Here is a 26,623-nt window from a genome sequence, read left to right as displayed (position 1 = left end):
GAAGATTCAACTCCAATGGCAAAGGAAACATATTTGAAATAAATTTAAATGTTTTGTATAGAAATAAAGGCACAAAATAGAAACAAATATAAACAAAGATATGTTAATAATTACAATAATATGTTTCCATCTCAAATGTCTACCAAGGAATAGTATTCAAAATAAATAAATAGCTTACAATTAAAAATTACATATATACCACAAAAATGTATTGAAGAGCTAAATATATGCTCCTTCAAAAATATGTGATGATGCACAGACATATTAAAATGTTCTAAATCGCTTTTTATTAAGAGGATAAAATCAAAATGATAATGTAATTTAACTCAAGCTTGGGAAAATTTGTCTACATAAAAAATATCTAGAAACAGTAAATCTTACTTTGAACAACAAAGGTGTTCAGAGAAAAAAACATACACTGTGGATGGGAATGTAAGTTAAAGAAGTCTGTAAGAAAAATGGCAATTGCTTAAAAAACTAAAATGAAAAGACTAAATTATCTATTTAGACATTTATAAAAAGAACACAAAACCACTATATGAAAAAATATTTGTATTCCCCATGATCATAGCAGCATTACACAATATCCAAAACATAATTTAAGAACCTACTAGCATATGACTAAATAAAAGAGCAGTGTAATTTATATGTTCAGTGAAATAATACTTTGTCATAGAGAATATAAAGTTGTGGCAAAGGAGTCATAATGAATGGAACTTGAAATGAATATGGTTAATAAAATAAGTAAGTGAAGGACAATTACACTTACCTTCTCTAAAACACATTGGAGAAACTTTACAGATTCAAAACAAGCCTTCACAGAAAAACTGAAAGGTCTACTTTAAGACAAGAAAGACCAACAGACACACCAAACTTCTACACAAAAATGACATTTAACCCCATGCTGATTATTTCTCTCAATGTCAATGGACTAAATTCACCAGTCAAGAGCACAGAGTAGCAAAATGGATCAAAAAGATGAACCCAACATTCTATTGCCTATAAGAAACACATCTAAATAGTCAGAGCAAACCTAGACTCAAAATCAAAGGTTGGAGAAAAATCATCCAAGCAAACAACTTCCCAAAAAGAAACTGGAGTGTCCATATTAATATCAGTTGACATAAACTTTAGACTCAGAAAATTATACGGGACAAAGATGGACATCTTCTACTAGTCAAGGAATATGTACAGCAAGAAGAAATCACACTCATAGATATATGCACCCAAGGATAAACCAGCCAAGTATTTAATACAATTGTTGACAAATATGAAAGAAAATATCAGTATGAACACAATAATAGTGGGAGACCTCACAATGCCCTGTCACCCCTTGATAGTTCAACCAGACTGAAACACAACAAGAACATAGTAGCTCTAAAAAGAGAATTGGAAGAAAGCAGACTAGTATATTTATAAAGGGCAATCCATCCCAAGGAAACTGGATACACATTCTTTTCCAATGCATATGGGTCATTCTTCAGGATAGAACACATACTAGCACATAAAACATATGCCATCTAGTCCAGCCTCTATGGAAAGTGATATGGAGATTTGTCTAAAAACTGGAAATTGAGCTCCCATTCAACCCAGCTATTCTACTCCTAGGGATATAACCTGGGAACACAAGAATACAATACAAAAACCCCTTTCTCACACCTATATTTATTTCAGCACTATTCACAATAGCCAGGATCTGGAAACAACCAAGATGCCCTTCAACAGACGAATGGCTAAAGAAACTGTGGTACATATACACAATGGAATATTATGCAGCCGTCAGGAGAAATGAACTCATGAAATTTTCCTATACATGGAAGTACATGAAGTCTATCATGCTGAGTGAAATAAATCAGAGGGATAGAGAGATGCAAAATAGTCTCACTCATCTATGGGTTTTAAGAAAAATAAAAGTCATTTTTGCAACAATCCTGAGACAATAAGAGGAGGGCTGAAACTTCCAGCTCACTTCATGAAGCTCACCACAAAGAGTGGTGAGTGCAGTTATAGAAATAACTACACAGAGAACTACCATAATCATGTGAATGAATGAGGGAACTGGCAAGCCTGTCTAGAGTACAGGTGGGGGTGGGGTGGGATGGAGGGAGATTTGGGACATTGGTGGTGGGAATGTTGCACTGGTGAAGGGGGGTGTTCTTTACATGATTGAAACCTAATCACAATCATATTTGTAATCAAGATGTTTAAATAAAGAAAACACATATCCCATAAATCAAGAGGATAGAAACTGTACAGACTACCTTCTCAGAACACACAGCCCTGAAATTAGACCTGAAATACAAAGGGACACAGAAGAAAAACTTTAACACCTGGACATTAAACAGCTCACTAATGAACAACCAGTGAGTCATTGATGAAATCAAAGAGGAAATCAAAGCATTTCTGGAAACAAATGACAATGAACACACAAGTTATCAGAATTCACGGAACACAGCTAAAGCGGTACTAAGAAAACGATTTATAGATTTGCAAGTACATATCAGAAATGAAGAAGGGGCCACATAACTAGATTAATAACACAGCTTATAAAATTAAAAAATGATAAACAAATGTAACCAAAAATAGGTTAGGCAGAAGGAAATAACAAAACTTAGAGAAGAAATCAATGAAATAGAAGTAAAAAAAAATCTGAAAGGTCAACAAAAGCAAAAGCTGGTTCTTTGAAAAAATAAACAAGATAGATAAACCACTTGCAAAACTCACAAAGAAAAAGAGAGCAAGAAACTTAATAAACCAGATTAAAAATGAAAAGGAGGAGATCACTGCCAGGCACGGGGGACCATATGGGATGCCTAGATTCGAACCACCATCCGTCCTGGGTTGGTCACATCCAAGGCAAAAGCCCTACCGCTGTGCTATCTCTCTGGCTCTAAATTTTTCTTTATACATTAACCTACCCTAATAACCTAATTGTAAGCATTATGATAAAATTATTAAATTTATTTTAGTTCTCTTCATTGCTCTAATTTTGCATGATATAATATACCACATATTTTGGAAAGGATTTGAAATTTTGAGGTTTTGTTTTATTTTGATTGCTTTGGTACCACACTCCTCAGTGGCTCGGAGCTCCAGAGTAATACCCTATAGAGTTTGGGGGACCAAACAGTGCCAGGACAGCACTAGGGCTTCTAGTATGCATACGTGTCTTGCAGGCCTTTGAGTTATCTCCTTGTCCCTAAATGATATTTTTTAATTCAGATTTTATCTTGTAGTTATATAGGAGTCGTTCTCAAATCTCCTAGAGTGGTATGTGTGTGTGTTTTAGCATATATGCTATTATATCATTGCAAATTCCATTTTAAACTTCAGGGTTTTTTTTGGTTTTTTTTTATACTTTTTTATTAGATCAGCACTCACCATCATTAAAACTCACAAAAGTATGGCAATTGAAAAACATTTTTTAATATAGTTAAAGCTATGTAACCTAAGTCCATGGCAAGTATTATACTCAATGGAGAAAAAAATGAAAATCTTTCCCCTAAGAGCTGGTACAAGGTAGCCTGTCCCCTCTTGCCACTCCTATTCAACACAGTATTGGAATTACTTGTCATAGCAAATTAGGCAAGAAGTTGATATCAATGGAATCTAGAAGAAAGGAAGAAGTCAAGTTCTGACTGTTCGCAAATGACATGATACTATACTTGGAAAATTCTAAAGCCTACTTAAAACATTCTAGAAACAACCTTGTGTGATTATTTACTATTTTGCCATTTATTTACCCACTTTCCTAGATGGAATTTAAAGAAGTTCTCTAATGTAATGAAACCAAGCTAGTTTCAGTATATTCCAATGATCTGAGGGTATGTCTTTATTCCAGTACCATGCTTTTTTAATGATTATTATGTATAGTACAATTTTGAGTTGGCAAAAGTGATGCCTGCTATCTTTTTTTCCTAAGTGTTGCTTTAGCTATTCTTGTGCATTTATTGTTCCTAATGAATTTCAGGAGTGTTTGATCCTCATCTTTGAAGAATGTCATGTGCATTTTTAGAAGAATTGCAATAAATCTGTAAAATGCTTTGGGGAGTATTTTCATTTTAATGTTGTTATTCCTTCCAATCACAAACGCGGTATTCATCTCAATTTTCTTGATACCTCTTTCATTTCTTAAAGCAATGTTTTTTATAGTTTCCTTTGTAGAGGTCCTCTACTTCAGTTAAATTGACTCCAAGGTATTTGAATTTCTGTTGTGCTATTGTGAATGGGTTTTATTGCAATATCTATTTCTTCTCTATCATTATTTGTGTATAAGAAGGCCACTAATTTTTGTGCATTAATTTCGTATCCTGCCAATTTGCTATAAACTTCAGTTTTAATTTTATTTCCAAATCTTTTCAAACTTTTATTTTCTTAAATCTTTAAAGTGAAAATTTTCTATTTGTATTTAATTATTCTCACTCTTACAACAAACTATTTGCTTGTATGCTTTTGGTGGTGTTACTATGAGCTCATCTTCAATCCATATTACCTTTTTCATGGACTTTGAACTGTGTCACATGGGAAAGATTCCCATTTTGTATTAATCCTACTGGGAATCCCAAGAATTTCATGGGCCTAAAAATGTAAGCTAGTTTCTCAGCTTGAAACTCCCAGTTATAGTGTGAATCTGGGCCTTGTCTGTGGATAATGATTGAGGATTTGAGTGCTTTTAGGACAATTATTTTCCCTTTATCTTCTTATTCAAACCTTTACTTTTTGTTTCATTGAGGAATTTTTCTGAGTATTAAGTTCTTAGGGTTCTAATTTATGCTCAGGTCTTAACTTTAAATCTTCAAGTTTTGTTGGCCAAAACTACATTCTGTTGTATTAAAACTTAAGTCTCTGTTCTTTGTCATTTAGACTATGAGTGATAACTTGATTCATCTGAACACAAACTCTCACACTGGGAGCGCTTCTTTAAAGGTTTTATATAATTAAATTTATGATTTCTATAAATTACTTAAAATTTATTTTAAACTTGACTATGTGCAGAAGTACTAAATTTGTGCTTATTAAAGAGTATTCTGGGACATATTTTAAAATCTTGGGTTGGCAAGATAGTATAGAATATAAGAGGCTTACCTTGCATATTATACCTTGCCTGATCCAAATATCCATCACCACACATAATGCCCCAAGCACTACACAAGTGAACCCTCTGAGCACAGTCAGGAGTAAGTTTTGGGCATTTCTAGATAAGGGCAAAATTAATCTATCTCTATATCAACTATACCTATTACAATTTTTCTTACTTCAGGTGATAAGTAAAGGTGACCAATCTTCCTTTGGATGTTTTTGCTTGTTTCTATCCTGTTGTATATCAATAGCCCTACAACCCAACCTAATTTTTAGGATTGTAGTGCCCACTTATCACTGGCCAGGCCCCTTAGAAAAGGTGTTGTTGCATTTTGACTACAGTGGAAATTTTGAAGGAAGGCATCAGTTTAAGTTGGAGTTGCTTAGTAAATAGAAAAAGCCAGACAGATTCCTTGTAGATTAATCTAAGCAGAGGCATTTGTCACCCGGAGCATTTGTTATCCCAGGATTCTTCTATTCAGTTACAGCCCTACTTCTCACTGGGATCCTATCAGAAAGATCTGTGGAAGAGTTTCAAGTCTACCAAACACATAGTGGCAATATGTAGCATCTTGGGGCTGGAGCGGTGGCACAAGCAGTAAGGTGTCTGCCTTGCCAGCACTAGCCTAGGACTGACCGCGTGGTTTGATCCCCCAGCGTCCCATATGGTCCCCCAAGCCAGGAGCAATTTCTGAGCACATATCCAGGAGTAACCCTTGAGCGTCAACCCCTGAGCCCTGATTGGCCCAACTCCCCCCCAAAATGTGATATCACTAGGCTCTTTTTAGATAAAAATATTCTAAATACAATGCCAATATTGAATATCTTAGCTTTAAAAAAAATAAATCAAGAAAGTCCAGAGGCCAGAGAGATAACACAGCAGGTTGAGTATTTGCTTTGCATGTGTCTGACCTGGGTTCAATTCCTGGCATTTCAGATGGTTCCTTGAGTCTAGCAGGAATGATTTCTGAGCACAGGGCCAGGAGTAACCCATGTCGGGTGTAGCTCAAAGACAATAGTAATAATAATAATAATAATAATAATAATAATAATAATAATAATAATAATAATAATAATAATAATAATATAGTAATAATAACAACAACAACAACAGCAACAATAATACGTTCCAAAGAATTTACTAAACTTCTCCCCAATATGACACAGGAAAGTTTGTTTTTTTGTTTTTGTTTTTGGTTTTTTTTAGTTTTTGGGTCACACCCGGCGGTGCTCAGGGGTTACTCCTGGCTGTCTGCTCAGAAATAGCTCCTGGCAGGCACGGGGAACCATATGGGACACCGCGATTCGAACCAACCACCTTTGGTCCTGGATCGGCTGCTTGCAAGGCAAACGCCGCTGTGCTATCTCTCCAGGTCCTACACACAGGAAAGTTTTTAATCAGCTAATTATATTTAAGAATGATATTTTCCTATCCAAAATCAGCATATAGAAAATTGTAAAAATCTGACCTGTTCTTTTGTGCTATGCTCAATCATGTCTGAATTCTGTGTGTTTACATATCAGGAAAAAAAGATCTTCAGAAAGAACTCTATAGAGGTGCAACTGTGATCTTTTTCTAATGTTTTATTTTTGTTTACATTTGTAGTAAAACATATCCAAGGTTGGGTTTTTTGGAAATCTTAATTCTATTAGCGCTTTTAGGTTTATGAGAAAAATAAACACAAGGAGTCCAACACATGTTTACAGAGTAAATTCATGGTCGCTCATCTGAGATTCTGCATATACTTATACTGTACCTCTTTGTTTCCAATGAGCAGAGATCTGAAAAAAATCATAGTGTTCTTAACAGCTGGGAGGAATTGGAAATGAGACAAGTCTGTCTAATCATAATTTTGTAAACCACTTCACAACTAGGTAGGAAGGTTCTATATCTATGCCCCTCCAGTAATGAATGAAGGCTTTGTTGAGATCATTTGCAGATGACAGATTAAAACTCAGATAACACTTCAGGTGCAGAGTTAATGTAACTTCCCTTTTAGGCATAATGTTTTACATGGCACCCTTTCACACTGGTAGCAGAAGTAACTTAAGAATCACATTTTGTTCTTTCAAATAATATTAATTTCCTTATGTAAGTTTTCTTATCATACCTTAATTTTCAGTGAAAGGACATTAGGAAGTCTTAATGTAACTATCCCTATTTATGTGCCTTTCAATACTGGTAATATTTTTAAAGTATTGTATTGTTTCTTAAGAGAATTATTTATTTCTCAATCTATCTTTGTTCTCATTCTAATAAATACAAACTAAACAACAAAATATTATGTGTGTGATAATAAAAAGAAAAATAAATTCACTCTAATGTTGCTTATATAATTCTTGGCTTGGTAAATCTGATAAATCATTTCATTAATCATTTCATTAATGCTATAATAAACATGTAGTTAGTGTGGAACATGAACCTAAACTGTGTTAGTTACCAAAGGAAAAAATAATTCCAAGGTCCATAATAATATTTCAGGGATAGAGTACTTGCTTTGCCCTATATCAAAAAAAAGAAAAAAAACAAAAATTTCAAAATATGAATATAATTTCTAATTTGGAAATAGCTTTGGGTTCCAAAGGACAAAAGAATGGCATGTTGATGAGGTTGGAGAAAATTCTAGAAAGTTTAGCAAAAGAGAAGCACTTGAGAAGGGCCTGAAAATTTTCACTGTCTAGAGAAGTGCTTTTAACTTATCTACATTTTTTTTAGGAAATTTAAATAAATGTGGAAATTTGTGTTGGCACAATGTTTGGGCATAGTTCTACATTTGGTTGACAAAGGTATGGATACAAAACATACTGGAATGAAAGAAGATTCTACTCAGTGAAGCGGTATCTGCAACTCAATATTTCAATGTGTGAGCATACCTTGTAGATAAAATTTCAATGTACAATTATCCGAACATTAAATTCAAATTATAGAATAAAATTTATGAAGAAAAATAATGTTGCATGGTATTTACTGAATTGACAATAAATAATATTACCAAGCAAGTTGATAAGTGACTCTGGAAAAGTTTTGGAATTTTTTTCATAATATATCTTTCGATTAAAATTAGCACCATTTGACCTGGAAAGATAGTTTGCAGTAATGCCCTTGTATGCAATTCAATTACCCAAGCATCATAAGGTCTTCCATGCACTGCCAGGAGTAAGCCCTGGAAACTTCCACTTGTGGCCAAACAAAACAAAAAATAGCATCATATATATGTATATGTGTGTGTGTATGTGTGTGTGCATAGAACCTCATACTTATCTGCATTCACAACTTCCCATTCTAATTGAATCCCTACATGCATTGGTATCAAATACAGCTTCAAACTGTGGGGGGAAAAATGTATTTTTTGGGTTTTGGGTCACACCCGGCAGCGCTCAGGGGTTACTTCTGGCTCTATGCTCAGAAATCGCTCCTGGAAGACTGGAAGGGCCATATGGGATTCTGGAGTTTAAACCACCATCCTTATTCATCTAAGGCAAATGCCTTATCACTGTGCTATCTTTCCAGCCCCAGGAAAAAATTTGATAATATGCAATTCAAAAGTGAAATCAAAATTTTTTACTAATATTAGGTATAAACCTTGTCTTCAAATATAAATGATCCCAAGCATTTTATATATATACTTTTTTCTAAAACATTTTATTTTTCCTATTATATTTTAGTTTTGTGACTTCAATATTTATTGAGTTATAGTAATAAAAATTAAAATTCAGAGATTATTAGTGCATATTTTCAGTTGTTAACAAAAGTGATTCATACACTCAGTAATATTTTATTGAGATATACAACTTTCCTAACACTGCTCACCTTATTTATCTTTATTGTCATTGCATTCCCTTCTCTATACTCAAAGTCAGAGTATAGAGAAACACAAATCCATGATTAATATTGCATACTTTTAATATCATACAAAGAATCATAACATACACATTTTTCCTAAAGGTAGTATTCAATATACTATTTTTATATTAGTAGTTTTATATATTAGTAGTTTTCTCATTTTATTGTTGTATGGTTTTCTATTTTAAAGATATTAAAGTTTTATATGTAGACAGTTTATTTTATTTATACATTTTATTTTGTCATAGTAAAGATGACTTTCAAATATTTGTTATGAAGAAAATACAAGGGGAAGGGTGATATGCTGAAAAGCTAATGGTTAAATGATTAATGACTGAATTTACAAAAGACTGGTCCAAAGTTGAAATACTGTTTCTGATTCACTTGTTCTTTTAACATTGATTACTAAATCTCTCCAAAAGTTGGTTTACTTACTTTGCATACATAGGATCTAATAACCTGTATTTCACTGGATTGATAACAGGATTTAATTAAATTCTCCAATATATATCTGCCTGACATACAATTACTACTCAGTTTTTTAAGGATATGACTTGGTGGAAAATGTCTTATTAAATACTTCGCTGATTTTTTAGTACCTGTCTGTCTCTGACTACATGTTCCCACTGATGTGATTCCTAACCTGGCTACTTGTGTGATTTGGTTCCTTTCCTTTTTCTAACAGGAAGTTTCCAAAGTTGTCTACTACTAACAGATAGTCATCTCATTTCAGTATCACTTGGTGCCTGCTTTTGAAATTACAGTTTTAAAGGAAGATGCACCCCCTATTAAAAAAACTGGAAACCAATCATGGCTTGAAAATAGAAGGGAAAAACTTTGAGTAAATTGACAAATGGGTCTCTGTGGTCATAAGTGATACAGGCCCAGTAGTCCAGATGCATGAATATTCAACAATCTGGAAATAAAACCAAACTCTTCATTTCTTTGCCTATGTTTAACCCTTAAAAAATTTTATTCATTGTGGATTAAAGTTGGGAATTAGTCTCTTGTGCCAAAGTAGAGCAGAAATTGTATTGTGTTCTTTAGATGAGTTACTTTTACCAAAAATTACAAACTTGGGTTATGTACAAAATGGAGCTTTAAAGCTACTTATTACCATTATTTGATAGGAAACAAAGGAAAATACCCTACTGAAAAGGAAATAAAAGGTGTTTGGTGGTCACATTTTGCTGTGCTCAGAACTTATTCCTGGCACTGCACTAAGGAATCATTTCTTTTGAGCTCAGGGAATCATATGAGCTGCTGGGAATTGAACTCAGGTCAGCCATATCCATACAAGAAAAGTGCCTTATCTGATGTAATATCTCTCTGGTCCCTAGCTTTTGCAATTACTCAAGGGAGAGTATTATATAATCTGGTAATTAAAAAAAAGACTGAATTCTATCTTGAATTTGGAGTTTCTAAAACTCTTCTTTTTTTTAGAAGGTAGAAAACTTTATTAGAAAGTAGAAGAGAAAAGAGAAGGAACTTCTCATGAGGGGAGGAACTTAGCAATCTTAGAAATCTTGATTCTTTTTCTTCAAGTCCAAAGTAAGAAGTTCTATCAGGAATCCAATAAGGTACATAAGAAAAGGACACTGGCTTTACTTCAAAAAAAAATCCGATGAAAAAAAAGAAACCACCAGGCACACTTTTTTTTTTACTTTACTGTCTGAATCTAACTTAATTCTCTTAGCAAATGGTACGTGCAGGTTTTCTATCTAATCACACCTGCTTATAGCCACTGCTGAGAGGTTGGGCTGACCAAACCAAATAGGGGTTCAGAGGTTGAGGAACCCAAGGAAAAACAAGCCATATTATCTATAAAATTGTCGGAAATTGCTGATCACTCACATATAATTGGTGCTTAAAATCAGATAATTTTTATTTATCTCCAACTATTACAACAAAATCCACTGCAGATTTATTTTGTTTCTTTCTGAGGATGAGGCAGTTAGGCAGTTCCCAGGGACAATCCCACCAATATTCAGTCAAATAAGTCTGATGATTCTATGTTAAGGTCCTGAGCAAACAATATCTCTTCGGCCTCAAGATGTGGAGGCCACCAGGTAACCCCAGAATTGATTGGAAATCTCAAGGACTATGTCCAAAGGGTGTCAAGTGATGTCACAGGATGTGTCAGATATCCAACAAGCATCAGTATGCCCCTAACTCCTATCTTCCAAGTCCTATAATATACACCAAAAATCTAAAAGCGTTAGACTTTAGAGCCACTTTTAGGATGTCAAATATTATCACTTTTTTTGAATCATCTAGGAACTTATTAAAAGATTAATTGTTTGACCCCCGTTCTTAAGGGACTAATTCTTGGCTGATGGCTGGACCTTCTTTGTCTGCTAATACTAAGGATGTGCTGAAATTTCTGGTACTGAGATCTACATTGTGAGACTATTTCTAGATGAACATGGATGACCAAAGAATGTTTTAAGACGATGTGACTTTTGCCAGAGGGGTAAGGAATATCCTGGGGATTCTGATCAAATCAGAAATTTGTGGCAAAAGTGGGTTTCAAAACCTGGCTATGTTCCTATCACACAGAAATAAAATTTATGTTGTGCTCTCATGAGTCTAAGAACCTTAATACCTGACTCCACATAATCAAAGCCTCCTGCTCCAACTAAATGCTACAAATCACCAGAGAGTTACCAAATTTTGTTCTTGTTTCTTCACACTACACTATTATTTGAAACCTGCAAAACTTGGTTTCCAATATTCTTCACTACTCCTAGGATTCCTTATTTTTGCCAAAGGCAGTCAGTCTAAAGAAAGCCATTTTCCATGGGCAAATCTTTGGCTAACTGAGGTAAACACAGAAAATAAAACTTGTCACAAAGTCAAATTTTTACTGTGGATAAGTAGTGAGTAAGCTCTAAGAAAAAAAAAATTCCCTTAATTTAGAAAAGAAGATAATAAGGGCTTTTGGGGCATGATTTAAAACTATTGCCTTCTGTTTTCCATAATATCTCAATTTTAGATTAAAAATATATAAATCAAAACAGTGAGTCTCCTTGGAATAAACAGCATGTATTCATAACTTTTGTTTTGAAGGGCACAAATTATCAAAGTCAAAAATGTTATTACAGTAATTTTTCTTTTTATTCTAAGCCATGAATATCTACCACCAGAATTGCTTGAACAAATTGTACCATCACCTATGCCTTTGAGAATATGCATTCAAGAATAAATTATATTGGCTTTGGGACAAAATGAAGCAATCAGTAATTCTTAGAACTTACTCTGTCTTCTCTGTCCATTGTATCTTGGAAGACACTTAAAGATAATGTTTATCTTTTTTTTGTTATTGCCTGGAACCTATTCAACCTTTTAGTAGAGAAGCTATTTGCCAAGATTAAAATTCACTTAATCTTTATATCTTTTGTAATGTTGGCAAAAACATAACTTCCTGTTTCCAAGCAAAAGAAAAGAAAAAGCCAACAAGGATACTGAGGGAGATACATATAGATTAAATTTCCTTTAAAAAATAAATACTTATTTAAATCTCAGATGAGAAAGGGTTGAGCCAAATGCATTATACTGGATTTCTGTGACATGTGATGAAATTAGTCGTTATTTCCCTGTTCCCATTCACACTCCCAACTAACAAATCATCTCCTGAACAAAGAAATGTTTGGTTCTTACATAAAGAATTTTAAATTGTCACTGGCTTTTTAATTGAGAACAAATTCTCTTATGGCTCAAAGAAACCACTGTACAGACTAGGCATATTTAAACTTGATCTATTCATTGTGTAAAGGCAGGAAAGACTCAACCTGAAAGCAACAAGTTGATCTTGTCATAGAAATAAAGTTACAAGTCCTAAACTAGAAATCATAAAATTACATAATTTTATCTTTAAACAAGCAAAAATATGGATTTTGAAATAAATCTATAGAAAACCTCCTAATTTATATAGCAGTTGTACTACATTCTTTAGATTAGGTATTTTAATTTTTATGTTAAAATCATATTTTCTGTTGTACTCCCAGCATATTTCCTTTCATAGACCTAGGCCTGAAACTAAAATTAGTCATGAAGTTTTCTAACTATTTTGAAAATTTCACCTCCATTGCTCTAGCATTCTACTCTCATTCTTCATTATTCATTTGAAACAGTTGAGTTAGAGATAGAAACACATTCAAAAGCCCTTTTGATCATTCTATCTTTATGTGCTAATTGTTAGCTTACTACTGAAGAACGCAATGAGAACAGAAACATTCAGAATTAAAAAAGACTGTCTCTGCCTATGCTCTGTATCTAAAACTTTAGATTCATGATTTAAAAAAATATAAGAAGTTTCTAATGTACTTTTTACTGGGGAAGAAATTACCCCAACAGGAATTAAAATTTCATCTCATCTCTACCATGTGAACTCTATCTCAGCTAACTTTGGTTTCACTAAAGAAAAATTAGAAGGTAGAAGAACAAAAAATATCTTTGCAAGATAGGATAACCGAGATAACCCAAGATTGTCTGTGCTACAGAAGCTGAAGAGTACATTGGTATAAATGGGCTGTTGAAGAAAAATTGTTTTTTCTTTTGCTGGATTATGCTAGAGTCAAAGAGGGATGGTCATTTTTTGGAAATGTAAGGTAGAAGAAAGACCTGGAGTAAGTGTAAGCTATGAGATGAGTGTCTGGAGAAAGTTACCTTTGAAGGAGAAATCATTGAGGATGCACAGAGATCATGAATATCAAATTTACACACTTTAATACCATTCAAACTACAGAATCTAAATTATAATAAGAAAAATTTTAAAGAATTTGTTTAATAATATTAATATCACATGCTCACTAAGAACTAGAACAAGCAAAGTTGCTAACATTACCTCTATAGAGCTATAGCTCTCTGAATCAGATGAGTTGGTAAGGAAGTACCTAATATACAAATTGAAAATATTTGGCTTAATTGTCAAAATACATTTTGGAGTGGGAGACAGGCCTCAAACTCAGATTTTTTCTTCTTTTCACAGTTTTATTTTAATTAGGTTCTAAATACATGTCAAACATTATAATTGGCTGGTATTGTTCCTGGGTTTCTTTTTTCAATAAAAATTTTAATTGAATCATCATGAGATACAGTTACAAAGTTGTTAATGTTTGAGTTTCAGATATACAATGTACAATACCCATCTCTTCACCAGTGCACATTTCCCACCACCAACATATCTTCCTGCTGTCCTCTTCCATGCCTGTCTCTGTGCAGACATTTTTCTTCTTTCTCTCGCTTTTTTTTTTCTCTCTGTCTCTCAATATTCCCTTTTTTTTTCTTTTAGACATATGGCTTGCAATATTGTTACTGAGGGGGTGTCACACAAATTACTATCTTCTTTCAGCACCCAGTTCTTGTCCAGAATTATCATTTCCAGCTATCTTTGTCATTGTGGTCCCTTCTCTGCACTAATTACACTCCTCCACTCCCCACTGTGGCAAGTCTAGCTCATATTTTAAGCAAATAAGTAAAAATGTTTTAATCTGTGTTTCAGTTTATTATAAGAAAATGACAATTTTTAGTATAATGTAATTTTATTTTAACAAATACTATAGATAAATAGATATTAAGGATGTATAATGTCATTATTTTTCATTCTCACCGTAAACTTGTAAAATTGACATTATTATCCCTAGTTATATGAGTAAACTGACTAACATAAACTGATCCTAGGTTACCAAGAAGTCAGTGGGAATTCCAATTCATGTCTGAACACAAAAAGTTACATCAGCATTTTCTTACCTTTACCTCTGGCTGTATGTCTAACTATATACATACATACACACATACATACATACATACATACATACATACATACAGGATTCTAAAGGCCTTAATTATATATTTACAAAAACATGCTCAGTTTTTATTTGCATTCAGTTGCAATGCTTAAATTTTGGTTTGAGCTGTATCTGACTGTTACAAGGAAAACCTTGCAACTGAGGTTCAGCTTCTTCCACTTTCAACATTGAATCACTCAACATCAAAGATTTATGTCCAGTTTATACTATCTGGACTTAAACAAATAATGATATAGAGGGACATGCATATGGGCACACACACTAACACAGATGTACTGTTGCACAGACATACAATCTTACAAAGACACACTTTGTCATGGTTCACTGGAAAAAATCCAAATGAAAATGAAAGGGGTGGATGAATAATAAAGCAAAGGAGAAGGGGGAACTAATTTAGGGATAATGAGTGCAAGACTGCCTCAGTAAAGAACAACCCTGTCATTAGGGGGCCAGCTTAGCCTTTGGGCAAGATTACACTTCCAAGCCCTTCTCCAATTACCTGTTTTTAAGCAGAACTAAAGAGGAAATAGAAGGGGGATACTAAATCTCCTAAAATTTAGTAACAATCAAGAAAAATGAACTTGCTCTCACAAAGACTTTTTTCTACTATGAAAGGTGAAAAACTAGCAGGTCCTAGTAAAACCATGTACTGAGACATCGAATAGAACTCCATTTCTTCCAATGGTTCAATATTGAAATGTTACACAGTGCCAGCAATTCTCCATATTTACTTCTTGCTTCAGCATCTGGGAATCTTCAGAAACCTCTAGAGAACAGAGAGCTTCCATCAGAGGTGACCTGCATGCTACATGGGTCAGCTCATGAGAATGAGTTTCTCTGGCCTCTAGGACTAATGACAGGGCAGGGAAATCTGTTGATGAGAAAGCCCTAAACCTTGGACAATGCATACAAAAGCCCGGTTAAGGAGCACTTCCAAAGTCTTTCCTTCCTCACCCCAACAGCCATCACTGTGTAAAAGGGTAGGGGTGGGGTAGAAATATAAAGATAGTCAAGGAAAAGGAACCTAAATAAGAGGTTTATCTCTGAATGACTCAAACTTCCCCCTCCCCAGATATCAACTCTATTACAACTGATTGCTTTATCTAATCCCAACACAATTTAAGGATAATTATTGCTTGTGACAAAGATAAGTAAAAGATATTCTTTTCACAGTTGCCTGCTTTTCTTCAGTGTCCAGCTTCCTAAAATCCTCTTAATAAGGATTACTTGCTTGTAAATCAGCTTCCTTTATTAGTGTCATAACAAGTGTTCTCTGTAATCTTGTCAACTACAAACTGTTTAAAACCCATGTAGCTAGCAGGTGTGTTCTTTCTGCCTGCAGGTATAATTGGCACTGCCCCTTTGGATTACAAAAAATATGCCTTAGCATTGGCTGCAATGAGGTCAAGATTAATTCCCTTTCCCTCATGTTTTTTCCTATAAGAAAAGCAATATTTAAGAAAGAATTTTTCAGATGGCCTGACTAGGCTCACATTTGTCTTCCGTAGAGGGGACAAAATGGAGTCCTCTTAGATAAACTGTTACACAATAAAAATCAACTTCTCAGTCTCAAATGATCAGATACAATATAAATATGCTTAAACTTAAATGTCAAACAGCATATCTTTCCAAACTATTTTAAAAAGTTTGTACGATTGCTCTTTTATAGTCATTACTAAGTGATGGGACACAAATTTAGACTAAAGTTTTTAAAACTTTGATGTTTGTGAAAATCTTGAGAAGTAAATCAAATCACAGAAAGACCAAAGTCTTAGTCTTCTAAACATTTGCTTTTATGGTGAAGTCTTGCCCTTCAGGTGATTATCTCTTCAACTAATCTTGATATGTCCAAATTTTGAGAATCAGTGGCTTAAACTAGTGCTTCTGAACCTTTTCTCAGCTATATTTCCTTTCTAAACATGTATTTTTCCTTTTCCCACCAATATCCTAGTCTCATACAGAGGTCCTCCCACGTACACACCTTTCATCAGTGGCCATCCTTGGAATAAACTACAGACCCAACAGGGGCTATCTGGCCCTCAACAGAGAAGCATTTTCATAGACAAATGATAAGTACAGACATTTATCTCTAACCATGTTCCCTTAGATAAGATAGCCTTCTTCTATCTTATAAGAATAGAGCTACCAAATATTAGTTTATTCTTATTTTCACAATTCAAGAACCATACAAGATTGGAGAATATAAATGATCAAGATTTACAAATAGCTTGCATCTACTGCCTCATTGGTGTTTCCACATTTTCATTTTATTTTTTAGTTCTCTCCTCTTCCCCCACCCCAATATTCACCTGAATGATATATAGCAGACACCTGAAAGAGAGCAGGTGAAAACCAAAAGTTTTTTTCTCTTCTTCTCAAAACATGATCTTCCAGCTCTTTTTTCTGTTAGGGAATGAAAGAGAATGAAATGTTATTATTATAAAATCTTAGAGTGTTTTTGATTTGGTTTTGGTTTTTGAGTCACACCTTGACAGTACTCAGGGGTAACTCCTGACTCTGCACACAAGAATCACTACTGGGGTGAGGAAAACACAGTAGTAGGGGGGGGACTCATATGGAATTCCAGGATCAAACTGGGTAGACCTTATACAGGACAAGCACCCTTCTGCTGTGCTACCTCACTAGCCTTACATAATCTTCTTCTAGTCAGAAAAAGACCACTTGAGAAACTTTGCAAGTTAGTGTAAGAAAACAGTTAGTACAGTAGATCAGGGGGATAAAAACCTAATAACTATGTTTTCAGCTCCTCACACCCACTTCATAATTTCAACTTATTTCCTCATTTGCTAGCTAAGACCTTGTGATAATTAAAAAACTTATAATCCCACTGAGCTTCTTTCCCTCATTAATTAAATGAGATGATTTCTGTTAATGCATAAGTGGACATGGAAGATTAAAACAGTAAATGTATGCCCTAAGAAATCTGAAGCTGAGAGGTTATTTGATTACAAATTATTTATCTAGAAAAACTAAAAGTTATTTGCCAGAAATACAAGTGAAGGAAAGTAAAAGTTCATATCTTTGTAATATCAGAAAGGAAAGGAAAATATCATGAGGAGAGTGTTCTATCACTGAAGAAAAGGAACATCACTATTTTCATTCAATGTCATATCTTGTAACTGGAATAATATTCTTTAGCAATATTAATAACAAAGTAGCAAATTAGAATGTCATCTCCTATTATATGAGATAGACTGATATAAATATAGTGGTCCATGCTTCATTAGTTCTCAAATATACTCTTTTATTAAAAACAAAAGAAAAAATAGAATTGTTATATTGTATTTTTGCACCCTAGAATATATTAACCACCATTATCATCCCAAAATAAGTAATTAATATAAATTCACCTGCTTATATATAGAATTTTAAAGTGCTTGTTTTATTACCAGAATCTTCCTTCAAAAACTTTGTAAAACTTACTTTAAATATCTATTTTAAAATGAAGCTTCCCAAGAATATATTCTACATTTACAACTCAAAATTTAAAAAACAGACCTATGGTAAACAACTCATTATAAACCCCTTAAAAGATAGAAAATTGCCATGAAATGTTTGAGGTTTCTCAAGAGCTATGCTGGCTCTGTGCCCGCAAGACAAGGCCAGAATGACTAACTGTATAAGCATTGAGATTTAGACTGTGTCATGAGACATACGTGGATCAAAAAAAAAAATCCTTTTGTAAACAAGGAGATCATGTCTGAATGCATTTTTAAAAGTAGGATCTATTTCTCCCTGAGGCCTAAATCACTCACTGGTAGCTGATTAAGTACTTAAAAAATTGTGCTCAGATCCTTTAGACATAGAAAAGCCCAGAGGTATTATGAGGACTACAGCTGGCTGTAGGTCTTTAAAAGAAAAGAAAAGAAGCAAAAATAGAAGCACTCAACAAATGTCAAACTATGTGCCATATGTTTCATTTACTCATCTCATTGGTCTTCACAACACTCTGGTTGTGGGAACATTTTTAGTCCAGGTGGGTGTAAAAATGAAGTTTCAGTGATTTTGTACACTTGTTCAAGGTGGCATAGATTTTATGGCAGAGAGCTGATAACTCAGACTCATGTTTTGATGGATCTCCAAGCCCATGCCATTTCTACAATTTGATTTCAAACTTATAGCTTTTATTTTCTTGGACCTTCTCACTTAATTATCACTTCTAATTAATTTATCATTAGAAAAAGTATAACCAGCATTTACATCAAAACATATGCACATTATGATTAATATTACACTATTAAAATTACATGTTATAAGGTGTTTTCACATATGCTATAAATTTATTTTATTATAGAAGAAAAGAGAAGCCAAGAAATGCAAAATATCCTTCTAGAAGAGTGCAAAAAGCAAACACTTAAGTGAGAAACAGAATCAGTATGCTAATCATTGTACAAGCATGGATTTTTATCTTCACAATAACCATGAAATAGTAATCAAGTTTTTCTCAATAAGGAACTAAAGCTCAGAGGTTATAATCCATTGTAGTATCAGTATTCTATATTCACTGATCTTTTATAAATACCCCTTTCTCTATTGTGCTGCTTGTCTGTTCTTAAACTACATTTTAGTACAAATGTTGTCACAAAAGAAAAATAATAATTATGGAGAATAATTTTGGGACAATAATGCTAACCTCAAAAGATATTTTCTTCCCTCCAAAAGTTCTCTCTGGTCCTCTTTCTTCATCCTGCTTGTCTTGTTACATGATTAAAGAATCATAAAAATGTCTACGCTCAAGAAATTTACAGTTCAAGAAGCAGGAAAGATATTACAATTGAATTTAACTCTAATATCTCAAATATACCTGGAAAGAAATTTAATAAATTTGAAGAATACATAAAAAACTTAAATATAGAATATAAAAAACTTATATATAAGTTTTAAATACTAAAAACTTAAAAAAATACGCAAATTCCAGGATCTTTGCCAACACCAGAGACTGTTTGAAAAATAAAACTATATTGGCACTACAAAAAAAGGACTTTGATTAGACAAAACTCATTTTGCCAGAGCCTAGAGCTGGTCTTATGCCAGGAAAACTTCAGGGGTAGGGTCTCCTTGTATACTAGGCCAAGGCTTTTCCTTTCCATGTCAACCCATATTTTTGGTGGGCCTATGCAAACAATAATTGCAACTCTAACACCAATATTTACTTTGCTCCTTTGACTCTAAACCTTAAATTAAAAAAATCTACTTAAACTTTTGAGGTTAACATAACATAAACATAAACATATGCATTGGAAATGTAAAAAATTACTATGCCTTCAATGTTTAAGGAGTTACACCAATATTGTGGCTTTAAATTGCTTTGTGTACCACTAAGAAATGTTATACTGTACATCTGGAGACTTGAGGGACAAAAGTAATTTTACATGGGTTCTGTTTATTTCTTCTTAAAATGCTCCTTGACTGTACGTTCCAAAATTAAGGTGTAAGTAATGGGATCTCTTCTGATAACTCTGTTCTTGATGATTGTCCTTCCACAGTAAACTGTACCCTTATCCTCTTCCTTTGCATCAGTTGTTCTCATAATTAAAAAAAAAAGAAATATAAAAACAAAAAAAAATCTTAAATATACAAACTTGAAAAAATTATGTGAATAATTTTGATCTAGAGAGAGTACAAAGATTTAGGGCATATGAGTCCTGTCCTGTGCTTCTCTGTCTTTTTCTGAATCCTTGAAGCTCTCCTCAGAACCCTGGGAATCGAACCCCAAAAAACTGCATTCTGAAGTTACCCAGTGAGCAAGTTGAGAGAGTAAAAAATGGCTGACCATGGGGACTGCCAGGTGGCAGTGCTCGATTGCTGTACCTGCGGAATCATCGCCCTGCTGAGCTTCTTCTGAGGAAACTGAGGACCCTGAAGGGAGCCTCTGTCCTGTGCTTCTCTGTCTTTCTCTGAATCCTTGAAGCTCTCCACAGAGCCCTGGGAAGTGAACCCAAAAAAAAACTGCATGCTGAAGCTACCCAGGAAGCAAGTGAATGAGTATGAAATGACTTACTTTACAAGCCAGAAGGGGAAAGCTGCTGAGGTCTGCTGGAACTCAGATGCTACTACCACTATCTACCTGTCTTCTGTACTGTGCTCCATACTCGGCCTGATTTCATCCTGTGTGTGGCTCATCTGCTGATGGCTCTCCTTCCCTGAAGCCGTTCCCTGGAGGTAAGCTTACCATGCCCAGAAAGGGGAAGCCGCTGAACTCTGCTGGAACTCAGATACCAGCACCACTATCTGCCTGTCTTCTGTGCTGTGCTCCATTTTTGGCCTGATTTCATCCTGTGTGTGGCTCATCTTGCTGAGAGTTTTGATCAAGAATAGGTGTTGGACCTTATCAAATGCTTTCTCTGCATCTATTGTTATGATCATGTGGTTTTTATTTTTCTTGTTTTGATGTTGTGTATTATGATGCAAATCAAAACAACTATGAGCTACCACCTCACACCCAAGAGATTGGCACACATCACAAAGAATGAGAACAAGCAGTGTTGGCAGGGATGTGGAGAGAAAGGAACTCTTCTCCACTGCTGGTGGAAATGCCGTCTAGTTCAACCTTTATGAAAAGCAATTTGGAGATTCCTCCAAAAACTGGAAATCGAGCTCCCATACGACACCAACCTATACCACTCCTAGGAATATACCCTAGGAACATAAAAATACAATACAAAAACTCCCTTCCTTACACCTATATTCATTGCAGCACTATTTACCATAGCAAGATACCCTTCAACAGATGAATGACTAAAGAAACTGTGGTACATATACACAATGGAATGTTATGCAGCTGTCAGAATAGATGAAGTCATGAAATTTTCCTATACATGGATGTACATGGAATCTATTATGCTGAGTGAAATAAGTCAGAGAGAGAGAAAGATGCAGGGATGGGTCTCACTCATCTATGGGTTTTAAGAAAAATGAAAGTCATTCCTGCAATAATAACTTTCAGACACAAAAGAGAAAGAGATGGAATTTACAGCTCACCTCTTGAAGCTCACCACAGAATGTGATGAATTTAGTTAGGAGAATAACTACATTTTGAACTATCCTAATAATGAGAATGTTTGAGGGAAATAGAACAGCCTGTCTAGAGTACAGGCAAGGGGTTGGGGTGGGGAGGAGGGAGTTTTGGGACATTGGTGAATGGAATGTTGCACTGGTGATGGGTAGTGTTCTTTACATGACTGAAACCCAAACACAATCATGTATGTATAAAGTTGTTTTAAATAACTAAAAAAAGATTAGGGCATATGCTATGCATGAACCTAACTCAGCTTTGATCTGGCACCATATTGAAATGCCCCCGCTGGCTTTGCAGTGTGTGACCCTTTGGCCCTAAAGGTTTTTTTAAATAATTTTTATTTTGACCAAAGTGGATTAAAAATCTTTTACAGTAATATTTTAGGTACATAGTGACTTTGAGTCATAGGCATTCCCACCACCAATGTTGTCCTTCCATCCCTGCTCCCAGCATGCATCCCATATCTCCCTTTTTAGCCCCCCGGGTTTCTAGTATAAGTGGTCCTCTGTGTCTAGCTTGTTGTAGATTGGGTATCATTCTGTTGTCATTGGCTTTGGATTTGGTATTTTTGTCTGATCACTTTTATTTCTACTCAATGTTCATAGACTATTTGGTCTTGATACCATCCATTATTTCCCCCTCAATTTATGAGGCAGAACAAGATGGTTCAAGTTATATGGCTCTGTTTGAAGGAAAGGAAAAAAGAAGGGGGCAAAAATCAAACAAGCAAAAATGGGAGGAATCCTTCTAGAGGCTATAAATATCAATTTAAGAGAAGAAAGGGGAAAAGGAAGAAAAACATAACAATACAAAAAAAATAAAAATACAGCACCCCAGCAATAAAGTCAACAACCAAACCAGTAACCATATTTCGAAATAATGAAGAAGCAAAAAATAAAAAGGCAACAAACAACACTAACCAAAAAAATTAATTTGTGCTTTCCAGGCTCCTCTCTCTCTCCTCTTGTTTTTTTTTTTTGGCAACACGCACAGTAAATATTGGGGAGATTAGAAAGGGAATTCCCTTGGCCTAAGAGTATAGGGTTTCTCAACCCTTGAAGTACACTCTCATGAAAATAACTACAGGCTGCTTTTGAGCTAAGCGTTGGTCTGGGACAGCATTAAAAAATCTTGTTGAGCATGTAAAATAATACAGTTAATGTTGCTCTTTAGAATGACTCCTTAAGTGTGTATCTCTAATGATGACGAAAGATATATGCATAGGGCAGAGAAAATTAAAACAAAGTAGAGAAGACATAAAACATGAGGAAAAGAAGCTTTACCATAGAATAACATCTAAAATCCATAGAAATAGGGAACAAAATCAAAATACCCCACAGGGTTGGCATGCTCTTGCTCAAGGTAAGTGGTAGTAGTAATAAGTAATAGGGAGTGCTTGAGAAAACAAAGAGTAAATAAAAATAATTCAAGATGATAACTGTTCCTCACTGGTTTTCATGTATACTACTGCTCATTGACTAAGCTGTTGATGGTGACCACAAAAAAAAAAATCTTCCTTCAAAGTATTAAAGTAGTTTCTTTTTGTTTGTTTTTTCTTTGTTGTTTTGTTTTTGTTTTGTTTTGCCTTTGAATCACACCTGGAGGTGGTGCTCAGAGGTTACTCCTGGTTCTGTCCTCAGAAATTGTGCCCCTGGCAGGCTCAGGATAACATATGGGATGCCAGAATCAAAAAAGGGGTTTCATCCTGTGTGGGCTGTGTGCAAGGAAATCACCCTACCTCTATCTCTTCAGCCCCTAAATCAAGTTTCTTTTCACTGGTGCTCACAAGGCTGGTGATTATAGGGAAAGCCTCTCTCTCTCTCTCTCTATCTCTCTCTCTCTCTCTCTCTCTCTCTCTTTCTGTTTGACAGTTTCTATTTTATTTTATTTCTATTTCTATTTATTTTATTTCTATTTTATTTGATTATACGCATAGTAGTGGAATAAATGAGTTAATATAACAACTTCAAGGTTAACTTTCTGAGGAACTTCTGTAGCTTCTTTCAAAGTGGTGGTATAATTTTACATTCCAATTGACCATGTGTGAAGGCTCAAATTATTAGATCTTTACGTTTTTTTCTTATTTTTTCTTTTATGTTTTTTTTTAAAAATATCGTTTTGCATTCGTTTTTGTGGGGAGCATAACTGATAGTATTCAAGGGCTACTTCCAGCTCCTCTCCTTGCTTGGAGTTTCTTCCAAAAAGGTTGTAGAGATCCAGGGGAGCCAGATATCAAATCTGAATTTCTAACATGCAATGCAAAGCACATGCACATTATTACAAACTATTTTCCAGATCCAAAATCTACCTGATGAAGCAGGTAGGAGACATAATAATTTCTATTGTCCTGATGACTAAAGATGTTAAGGATCATTTCTGACATTTGTATATTGGTGAAATATCTACCTCAAATTGATTATACACATTTAGGGTACATTTTCCCTAGTTGTTGTGTTATAACTTTTTGTGGATCTTTTGGATACAATTCTTTTGTTATCCTCTTGCATTAGAACACTGGAATATGTAATATATCTATATCAAAAATATGTGGTCAAAGTCCTGTTCTCTCTCTCTCTCCCTCTCTCTCTCTCTCTCTCTCTCTCTCTCCTCTCTCTCTCTCTCTCTCTCTCATTTATATTTTTGGCCACACCTGGCGGCACTTAGGGATTATAGGGATTATTCCAGACTGCAGAAATCACTCCTGGCAGGCACAGGGGAGCGTCTTTTTAAAAAGTATCTTTATTTAAGCACCATGATTACCAACATGTTTGTAGTTGGGTTTCAATCATGAAAAGAACAAACTCCCTTCTCCAGTGCAACATTCCTAATGGCCCTCTTCTCCCTCCTCTCCCACCTCCTGCCTGTATGAAGACAGGCATTCTACTTCTCTCACTCATTAACATTGTCATAATAGTTGTTAATGTAGTTATTTCTCTAACTTCACTTACCACTCTGTGTGGTAAGCTTCATATTGTGAGCCAGTCCTTCTAGCCCTCATTTCTATTCTCTGTGTATTATTACAATAATGTCTTGTTTTATTTTTCTTAAAACTCATAGATGAGTGAGACTTATCTATATCCCTCTGCCTTATTTAACTCAGCATAATAGATTCCATGTACATTCATGTATAGAAAAATGTCATGATTTCATCTCCTGACAGCTGCATAATATTCCATTGTGTATATGTACCACAGTTTCTTTAGCCATTTATCTTTTGAAGGGCATCTGGGTTGTTTTCTGATTCTGGCTATTGTATAATAGTGATGCAATGAATATAGGTGTAAGGAAGGGATTTTTTGTATTGTATTTTTGTGTTCCTAGGGTATATCCCTAGGAGTGGAATAGCTGGATCAATTAGGAGCCCAATTTCCAGTTTCTTGAGAATCTCCATATTGTTTTCCATAAAGGCTGGACTAGATGGCAGTCCCCACCAGCAGTGAATGAGAGTTCTTACTCTCCACATCCCCACTAGCATTGATTGTTCTTGTTCTTTTTGATGTGTGCCTGTCTCTGTGGTATGAGATGGTACCTCATTGTTTTGTTTTGCATCTTCCTGATGATTAGTGGTATGAAGTATTTTTCATGTGTTGTTGGACATTTGTTTTTTTTTCTTTGAGGAAGTGTCTGTTCACTTCTCCTAATTTTTTATGCAGCTAGATTTTTTTTTCTTGTTAAATTCTGTCAGTATCTTGTATATCTTAGATATTAGCCCCTTATTATCTTAGATATTTGCCCCTTGAGTGAAGAGTTTCTCCATTCTTTGGGTGACTTTGGTATTCTAGTCACTATTTCCTTTGAGGTGCAGAAGTTTCTCAGCTTAATATAGTCCCATCTGTTTTTTTTTTTTTTCTGCTTCCACTTGCTTGGAGAGTGAGGTTTCCTCCTTGATGATGCCTTTAGTCTCAATGTCATGGAGTGTTTTACCTATGTGTTTGTTCTATATACCTTATGGTTTGGGAATGATATCAAGGTCTTATAATCCATTTGGCTTTGACCTTTGTGCATGGTATAGATGGAGTTTTGTGTTTGCTTTTTTGCATGTGGCTGACTAGTTGTCCCAACACCATTTGGTGAAGAGGCTGGTAAACACTTCTCATTGGACTTCTAAGTTGTTAAATTTAAATTTCTTAAATCAGCCAAGTTTATGTCATCTGAGGCTTAATTGAAGAGAAAATAATTTTCACAGGCTGCCTCTATGGAAAAGCAGGACATTTACAGATCTCACTAAAGTATGCTGCATTATATAGCATGCAGTTCATAATACAGATTTACTCCTTCTAGGAGGAACAAACACAAGTTGAGTACACCAGAAAGTCACTGTTGAATATGGTAAAGAATATGTACATGATACCCCTTAAAGAGTCAGTAAGCATCTGTCTTGCACACTACTGTACTGAGCTTTTTGTATCTAATAATAGATTTAAGTCTCTACAGAAATTACTTGAAGCTGCTTAGACTATAGGAACTCTATTCAAAGTAGGACTATCTGGAGCAAGCTTTAAACTTTCAAAATATTCCCATCTACAAATGTTCTCTTCTTCCAGAATACCATATCTGTAATGGAATCCAAACAGTTTTTCAGCAAGATATCTCTTTTATTGAACACCTGTGAAGAAAGTAGTATGATAAGAAGAAGGATAAAGAAGGATAAGGTGCAAAATATCCCTCCCCTGAATAACAGGGGAAGGATAAAAGCTTACCTAAGACTTTGGATGAAACTGTTATCTCAGTTTTTTAAGCCAGATGTTAACATTCCATGCTCATTCAGAGTAAGTTCTTTGATTTGACAATGGCTTTTAGGAATGTAAATCGTTAGTATAAGGGTTCTGTCATGGTTCAGTAACCATTAAA

This window comes from Suncus etruscus, chromosome 1 (assembly GCF_024139225.1).
Source record: "Suncus etruscus isolate mSunEtr1 chromosome 1, mSunEtr1.pri.cur, whole genome shotgun sequence".
NCBI classification, from domain to species: Eukaryota; Metazoa; Chordata; class Mammalia; order Eulipotyphla; family Soricidae; genus Suncus; species Suncus etruscus.
This window is presented reverse-complemented; position numbering follows the sequence as displayed.